Below are 9,223 nucleotides of genomic sequence, written 5' to 3' on the forward strand. Positions count from 1 at the left end.
GGAAAAGGCAAGGCAAAACTCAAACCCTGTGTCTTAAGGGAACCCATTCATCTTTCCCATTTAGCAAAGAAAACCCAAGAATAGGATAAGCTTCAAGCAGAACTGCAATGACAGATGAGCTGGCATCTTTCCACCTGGCAATCAGCGACCTGTGTCACACATCCTGCACCTAGTTTCCACAGCCCCGCAACACGCCCTCTATTCCCATCCTTGCCCAGAGGATTATCCTGAGTTCCTCTGCCACATTTCCCTCATAATGTGTTCACTCAGAAAGCCCCACTCATTTCTGAACCCCTGAATCTGTGCCACGCTGGAGTGGTAGCATTTTAATGGAGGACGTTTGGGGCACTGTCTTAGCTTGGGGTCCCCCAGAAGCAGATCCTAAGACAAAGATTTGAGTGCGAGGTGTTTATTTAGAAGTTAATCCTATGAAGCTCTGATAGAGGAATGAAGAAGCGAGGCGGGGAAAGAAAGGACACCGATACAAGGTGTGTTATCGAGCAAGTGACCTCTGTGGGCTCCCCATTGGAGCTCAATCCAGCTGGGGACCTCTGGGCGACAGTAGAATATGCCCCAGAGTTATCCCAACCAAGAAGTGAGGAAGCCAGTGTATATATCCACCAGCTCATTGGCTGCGGACAGCTTCCAGGGTATAGACTCCAGTTTGCCTTCTCAGAGTCCTGAATGTGCTCCCATGGCCAGAATCCTTGGTAGGTATTTGCTGTAAATGCCTGCAGGATATAGGAGTGAGTGCCAAGGGGACCTCTTTGAGAAGAGCTGGCCCAAGAGATTCCAAATCTGATCACCACATCTGTGACAGGCACCTGAACATCATCTGAACTTACAGGACTCTCTCCATGAAACTCAAGAACATCTCTAAACTCAAGGACAGGCAGTCGGGTCAGGACATCCTGAGGCATGAGTCCCAGTGCCATTCACCTAGTACCCCCAAAGCCACCTATTCCTCAGGTGTGTCCTAACCGAAGTAGGACTTCCAGCATTTCACTCCCTCCTTTTTCCAGAACCCCTTACCCACAAATGTGAAACTTCTCTGTAATGCATCCAATGGGATTTTTCAGCCCGTGGTCCCTCTTGAGGTCACTTTCACGCTAGTAAAATGGGTGATTCCTTGGGGATACTGGGAGAAGGCACCTTGCAAGTTTCAGAACTTGATTGGTGGTAGAATTTTTTCTGTCTCTTCCCAGCTTTAATGTGGCTCTAATTCTGACTTTGTTGCAGAGCCGTGAAATCAAATTAGGAAGTGGGAGGGGACGAGCAACCCCTTCAAGCACAATCAACTTCTGATGGCTTCCCCAAAGCTCTAATGAACCTGCGTAGACCTCCAGTAACACAAGATTTCTTTTTGCAGCCCTTGGTTTTTCTCCTTTCCTAACGAGAAAATGGGCCAGAGCATAGGTATGCAGGTAGCTAATGCAACAAGGTGTTGGAGAACCTTGGCTTTTTACTGAGTCGGGAAGCCTTGGGGAAGGGAGAGGAGGCTGATTAGGAGGAAGGGAAGACAGGAGCAGCAGCAGAAACTTCCAACCCCATGGTGGATCTGTGATGTATCAGCTAATGTGCGAGACATTGTGTGGAAACAAAGAGAAGGAAAACATAATCCCTGACCCTGAATGGCTAGCAGGCTGTTTGCTCAGAGCCTTGCAACTCCAAGTGTGAAACGGCAGCATCACCATCACCAGAGAGCTTGTTGAAATGCAGAATCCCAGGCTCCTCTACAAGACTTCCTGGATCAGAATCTGAATTTCAACAAGATCCCCAGGGGATTTGTATGCACGATAAAGTTTGAGAAGAGCTGGCCCAAGAGATTCCAAATCTGATCATGTCACATCCGTGCTCACAACTCCATTCTGATCTCATCCTGACTTCCCATCCTCAGCTCTCACCGCTCCTTATCATCCCTTGGAACTCTCCACTCCAGTCTCGCGATCACATCACATCCTTCCATCCATCCTCACGCTGTTTCCTGCAGCAGCAATGCCCTGACTTTTGTCTCTGCCTATCAAAAATGCTCTTCATCTTCATGCCCAGGTATCCCCTCTGTGACGCCTGACCCAACCCCCCAATCAGAATGTCATTACTATTCATTTGCCGCTGCCTGTCTTCCTTGTTCTTAGATGTTTGCATGCAGCCTAGCGGTGGTTAGAAGGATGGGCATTAGAGCCTGATCATTCTGAGTCCAAATCCCAGTTCTACCCATTTTGATCTGTGTGTGCAGATTAGGTCACTGTTTTTAATTTTTTGCACCCTCCCTCTATTAGAATTACACACCCACAGCCTTTTCTATGTGACTTTACAATTTCCCCCCCTTGGTTGGGCATAAAATACTTCCCTGTCCATTGATGTTAGTCTTGCCATGTGACTTGTATTGGTTAATAGAATATGAGTGAAAGTGACAGTGAGTGAGTTCTGAGCCTACTGTGTGTTTCCAGTTGTCGCCCTGTGACTCTACCATCATCATGAGTAGAACACACCCCAGGTTAGCTGTTGGGTCCAAAGAGGTTGAGATACACAGGAACAGACTTGAACTCAACCTGCAGCCAAGCCAGGATGACCCACATCTTGAAGCAGAACTCCCCAAGCGGACCCATGGACCCGTGCTGAATAAAAATAAGGCTTATTATGGTGTGTCACTGAGTTTTGTGGTGGGTTGCACAGCAGAATTTGTGGCACTAGGTAACTGATATACTATGCCTCTCCAAGCCTCAATTTTCCCATCTGTATAATGGACAGATAAATATCTACCTCATATTATTGTTGTGATGATTAAAATGTGATAATATATGTAAACTGAGTTCACAGTAGTGCCTGATAAATACTAGGTATTTATAAATACTAGGTATTTAATGTTAATAGTATTATTATGTCTTCCCACTAAACTGGAGACTTTTTTACGGGAGGATCTTTGTCTTACCCATCTTTTTCTCCTCCCAAATGTGTATTGGGCTCCTAGAAAGCACTCATTCAGTGAATAGAATCAAGCATTAATACAGAAAGTTGCTCTTTTGCTTGGGCAGTTCTTGCCCTGCAAATCCTTACTCAGCCTTTAGTGACGAGCCTGAGCTTGTCACAGCAGATAGATGAAAGCTTCAGGATTGAGGGTGTTCTGTTCAAAGCAGTGGTTATAGTAGGCCTTGGGGGTATTTTGCTGAGTTTTGTGTGTAGTTAAGGAATCTAATAGTGTTTTGATTTGTTTCTCAATTAGAAATGCTACACATAGAATTTCATGGAAAAGAAGCATTTCTTCTTCAAAGGAAGTTGTGGGAAATACAGAAATACCCACCCCTCTGCCTTCCAAATTCAAGTGTGAGCCTTACGTGTATTCTTCACCCAGTCTGGAGTTTAACCTCTGAAAAGCTGGCTGTGGAGGTGGGAAGGAGTGATGACTGGGGCAGGGCCCCGTGGCATGTGTCTCTTTAAGAAACAGAAATGAAACCTAATTAGCATAGACTGGCTGCAATTAACATATAAGTCCCAGTTCTGGGAGTTGGAGGAAGGGAAAAGGATAGAGCTAAAACTTAATGGGGTTTTGTTAGACAAAATTAGCTCCCACAGAACAGCCATAAAAATATCTAAATTATGAGAGCCTCTTGCCATTTGCCATTAACATGAAGGGACATGCTAATATTTAGTGGCGCCACGTCCTGGAAATTAACTGCAGTGAAGAAAGCCCCAGGGGCATCCCCGTGAGTAATAAGGGCAAGTCCACTGACTCGGCTGTTACCCAACTGCTTGACTAAATGTTTTACAGAAACTTAGACTCTGCAAATCACACGGGTCTCAGCCAGTCTTTTTGGCAATGGTTCCAGAACTGTCGGATGACACCTCCATGGGTGATATATGGAAAGCTGAAGTCTCTTTGTATAGTCTTTGAATTTGGGTACGGTTTTCCTCAAAAGAAGACATTCCTAAGGCTGATTTGTGGACATTTGAAGATGCCTCCAATGCTTTCTCTCTCCATCTTTACGCTCTCAAAGAAAATTAGCCCCTTTGCTTTTAGAATAGTGCCAAACCAACTGGTGAGAGTTTCATTGTAGACTCCTCCCATGGTTTTACTTCTTGCCTTCCCTTGGGGGAAAGGGGTAAACCATGATCCTCTATTTTCTTCTCCTAAAAGTCACCAATGATCACCTAAACATACAAAGGATTTTTTCCATGGTCCTCAGTCTCTTCTACCCCCATTTCATTAGACTTAGTTGACCAGTCTCCCCTGCCTTGATTTCCATCCCGCGTTCTCTGAGGCTTTCACTCTGCCCTTTCTCTTTTAGTGGGTCCACTTTCTCCTTTCACATCTACAGGCATTGCCCAGGACTCCTGGCCTCCAGCCTAAGGTCTTCTCTTACTATTCTCTTGGAAGATGAATTAATCATCATTTGCTGGTGTCCACCATCACTTATAGGCTAGTGTCACTCAAATCTGAAACCTTGGCCTAACCATTTAGCCCTGTGTTTCAAACTTCCAGCAGGACATCCACATTTGGAGTTCCTATTTTCATTTCCAATTCAGCCTTCCCACACCCGCATCCATTATCCTCTCCTATTTTAGGGAGATGCCCATTATTTCCTCCCTGACCCTCATCTGCCTCTTTATAGCTCTGGAGAGTACATCCTATACACTTATTATTCTCATCCTCCTCCACAGCTGGTTGGATCAGGATCCACAAATACCTGAGCCAGGAGCTCATCTGTTGGGTGGCCTACAGCCTCACCCTCAAGAATTCAAACTCAGTTGAGAAGCTACTGAGATCTCCAAGCTTAGCCTCTTTCTTGCCCTTTCTAAGGCTTGGGTTGTCAGCTTTCCCTTGCATTCTGTAGGATACACTGATTCTTCCAACAGATTACAATTTTAAGTGGGTTCTAACAATGTTTGGACAGCCATGAAATTTCTGACTGAATCACACTTGATTTGCTTGCCCTTCCCAACTTTCCATTCTATATCTTTGAAACCACTGTTTTCCCAGGCTTAAAAAGGATAAACTTTGGAGACATCTTTGAAGCCATCCTTTACTCCTTTATACCTGATCAGTCTTAATGACTTTCTATTCCTTCCTCTGAAATACCTTTGAGATTTTAGATCCTCCTTTATCCAAGCTCTGATCACCTTCAAGCCGGGCTTCTCCACTCTAAGCTCTACCCTTCCAATCTCTCATTCATTTCTTCTTAAAACACTGCTCTCATCAAAGTATCCCTCTGCCAAAGAACCTCTGAGTTCTCCTCCATGTAGCCTCTCCAATAGGTTAGTTCAGGCTCATTCACATGGTGGTCTAACGGTCCCAAGTGCAGCAAGAGGACAAACCCCAAGGTGTCAGTCCTGTTGAAACCTCTGCCTATGTCTCATTGGTTAATGTCCCATTGGCTAAAGCCAGTCATATAGACAAGCCAGATTCAAGGAGAAAGGAAACAGACCCCATCTTCTGATGGGAGGAGCTGCAGTGTCACATTGCAGGGAAATGAATGCAGAGAGGCGAATAATTTGTAAGCATTTTTCTAATCTACCACATTCAGCATGAACTGGGAGTCGGCCTCATTAGTATTCTCTTCTTGTCCGTTCTGTCACGGGAATATCCTCCCTCTCTGCTCTTTTCCCTTAATTCAAATTCTTCTTCCCATAGGTTAGGGACAGATCTCTGAACTCTGCTCTAAGGATTCCCAAATAACCAGCTCTTCACCATTTCTGGTCTCTGGCCCCTCCCTTACTTTTTGGTCATTTTCTTGAACTCATGCCTCTCTTCTGAATTGGAATGAAAATTAACCAAGGATTGCTTTTCATATCTTTATTTATGAAATATATATTTATAGCTTTCATATATCTTGACTTTCATGTCTAGTACAGGGTACAGCATCTGGGAGGTGCCAAATAATACTTGTTGGTTATTTGCTATCAAGGAATAGCTCAGAATTCTCCTCAAAGCCATTTTGCTCTGAAATTCATTTTAGTTTAAAAAAATAAATAAATGTATGCCCTTAGCACTCTGAAGAAGGTGGCAGGGAAAGCTCAGATGATGTAAAGATTTCAGCTTTCTGACTAGGTGAGAATCACAGCTCCAGTTGGAATGCCTCTCCTAACCTTGCGCTCAGTGAAACCTGTGGGCCTCCTCAGCCAGTTTTCTTCAGTGCCCTGGCCACGCGACCACTCTGAGCAGTCATTCTGTAAGCTCAGCGCCATACTCCACGGATGGCGATCAGCATCTTTCTTGCTCTTGATTTGCCTGTTGAGAGAATTCCATGAAAAATACCAATCTTCCAGGCCTCAACAGGACAGTTTAGGGACCACAATCTGAAAATACCCTCTGCCTGCAGGCTCTGATTTTCCCTGGGTTCCTGCTCAGACAGTTAGGGCCTTATGGTTTGTGTTCCCAGGGACCCTCCATAGACAGGTTGGCATAGAACCTGCCTTATGAATGCCTCTGCTCCAGTCAGATCTTTCATTGCTTAGACCCCCTTTGCCTCCCAGGCTTGCTGATCCAGGGCCCTATTTTCCTAATTTGTTTGATCCTAGAGTATGTTGCTTGTCCCTTGGGTTGCACATCAGGCCAACTCTCAGAAATACCTTCTGAAATCTGATCGGTGTCCCTTCTCGCATTTCCCTTTCTGAGAACTTGGAAAGGAATCCAGGAAGCCCAGTCATATGTAGCCACTGATTTTATTTATACCACTGTCAAAAATAAAAAGTCTCCAAACATCAAAACAAGGCTTAACTTCTAGACCTTTGGGGTGACGTGGAATGACGGATCAAGCTCAAGGATGCTGTGCTGTTTTTGATCCTGACACTGGGTTTTTACACTGAGGGCTCTTTCTGATGATATAAGAAAATACGTGCCTCTGGAAAGATGGGGAAGAGTGGATAAGGAAAGTGCATGCGCGCGAATGTGTTTCTGTGTGTGTAGGGGTGTGTGTGTGTGTGTGTGTGTGTGTGTGTGTGTGTGTGTGTGTGTGTGTGTGTGTGTGTAAAGAACAGCAGATTTCCCAGTCTAAGAAATTTTTCGTCTGTGGGACAAGATTTGCATGCCCTTCTGTGTCGCAGAGACTCGGTATGTTTGCAGCACATCGTCGGGGTGCCTGCATCTCAAATCACTGGCTGTGTGCAGCCTTGATGAGGCACCCGATTTACATATTCTCAATTTAATCTAAAGTAGGTACTAATTGATTACTGCTGAATGTCTGCACGCTCTGATTATCTGTTCAGATCCTGAGGGGGGTGGAGGAAAAGCAAGGGATCTTTCTTCTGTGAGTAAGATTTTGTTTTCTCTGATCCAAGGAGCACTTATTTGCGAGGCCCGGAGGTCTAGCAAACCCCCGTCTAGCCTCTCCCCACCTTCACCCCCAGTTGCTGAAAATACCACCGGCTCCAACACTGGGGTTTTTTTAATGTTGTAGAATAAACATTCTCTATTCAGTTATTCAGCATTTATCAAACAAATATTTTGGAAATGTCTCCCAAGTATATGTTATTGTCATCTCCATAAGGACAGAATTCTATAGGGCTTGAGAGTACAGACTCTGGAGCCAGATTGCTGGCTTTAATCCAGGCTTTGTCACTTACGAGCTGTGTGACTTTGGGCAAGTTGCTTAACCTCTCTGTGCCTCGGCTTAGCTGCCTATAAATGGGATTAACAGCAGTCCCCACCTCACAGGGTTGTCATGAAGATGAAAAGAGTTCGTACATGTAAATCAGCCAGCACAGCATCAATCAGCTATATAGTGCTGTTCCTTCACAGCTCTGTGGAGGGTTTGCTGGGAGAAGAAGGCAAAGATCTTGATTAAAGTTCCCCTGGGGAATTTTAGGATCTTCATTTGTTTTCGCCTTACCTGCCCTGCATCATCTCAGTCATCAACAATGACAGGGAGCAGGTCTGAGAAAATATAAATCTTGTTATGGGGGTGGGTATTATTAGAAGAGCCTTCTGGAAAGGCTTTTCCTGTCAGTCGAGGTAAGGAGTAGGAAGGAGGAAAGGGAGGCTAAGGGTTGGGGGTGGGGGCGGTCAGTGAACACTCCTTGGACGCCTTCTGTATGGCAGATTTCATGTTGGTACTGGTGACACAAACATGAAAGCTATGGCCTGGTCTCTGAAGGACTTCACTGCTGAGGGGCACTGCTCCAACTGCTAGGCACGTTTCCTCTGTTATTGCTCCTCGAGCATTTATTTTAGGTTTCAACCCCGCAGCTGAATTGCTGGTCTGCTCTCTTTTTTTCTTGTTACTGATATGTAACATACACGCAGAAGACACGCACAAGGCATAAGTGCACAGCTCAGTGAGTCATCACAGAGTGAACACGCTGTGCAAGCAGCACCCAGATCGAGAGAAAGGGAACATGACCGGCCCTCAGAAGCCCCCCCTTGCCCATGCTCCCCTCCAGTCACTACCATCCACCAATAGGTAATCAGCTTCCTGACTCTGAGTCCCACCCTCAGGTTTCCCAGCTGGGCGCTAGTCCCCGGACAAGAGAAGCTCAGGGAGCAAGGTTGGGAGATGTGACAAGATCAGGCATGATTGGGAAATGTCTGGATCATTACCACAGTGGTCTTGTCCCTGGTGTCTGTGTGGCTCCCCTTAAGACTCCTTTGACTTTCTCAAAAGGAAAGCCATTCTTGGCCGCTTCACACCGGAGCCAGCATCAGGCAGCGCAGGGCAGCCTTTCTGTGGGTCTGAGCAAGCCCCCATCCAGAAATGTGTCCAGCGAAGGGCCAGGATTTCTCATCCTTGGCCAGCCTGGCTCCTGAGATCTCTTACGAAGACAGGCATATTAGCAAAAGATCTGAGATCTTGTAAGGCTGACGATTAACCAGGAAATAGCTTAGCAGGGATGAGTGTAGTTAACCCTCTCAGAATTTCCCTCTCTCATCCAGAGAGTTCAGGGTCTTAAGAGAATGGGAAACAGAAGAGGTCGATTTTGCCAGGACCATCCAGGACATCACAGTGGGGAGTTCTGACCAATCGAGGAGGGAGGCGGGCGTTGCCCGGAAAGAACTCACAGAGAATAGCAGAGTAGCTGTTCCAGTTATCTATCGCTGCATCACAGACCTCTCTAAACTTAGTGAAGCGAAACGACAACCGTTTTATATGTTTAAGGAGGCTGTGGGTCAGAAATTCAGACAGGGCACAGCAGGGGCGCTTGTCTCTGCCTCAGCTGGGAAGACTTGCTGGCGGAAGGCTTGATTGTCTGAGCTTCTTCACTACGTGTCTGGCACCTGGGCGAGGATGCT

This window comes from Grampus griseus (assembly GCF_964374135.1).
Source record: "Grampus griseus genome assembly, chromosome: X".
Taxonomy (NCBI): Eukaryota; Metazoa; Chordata; class Mammalia; order Artiodactyla; family Delphinidae; genus Grampus; species Grampus griseus.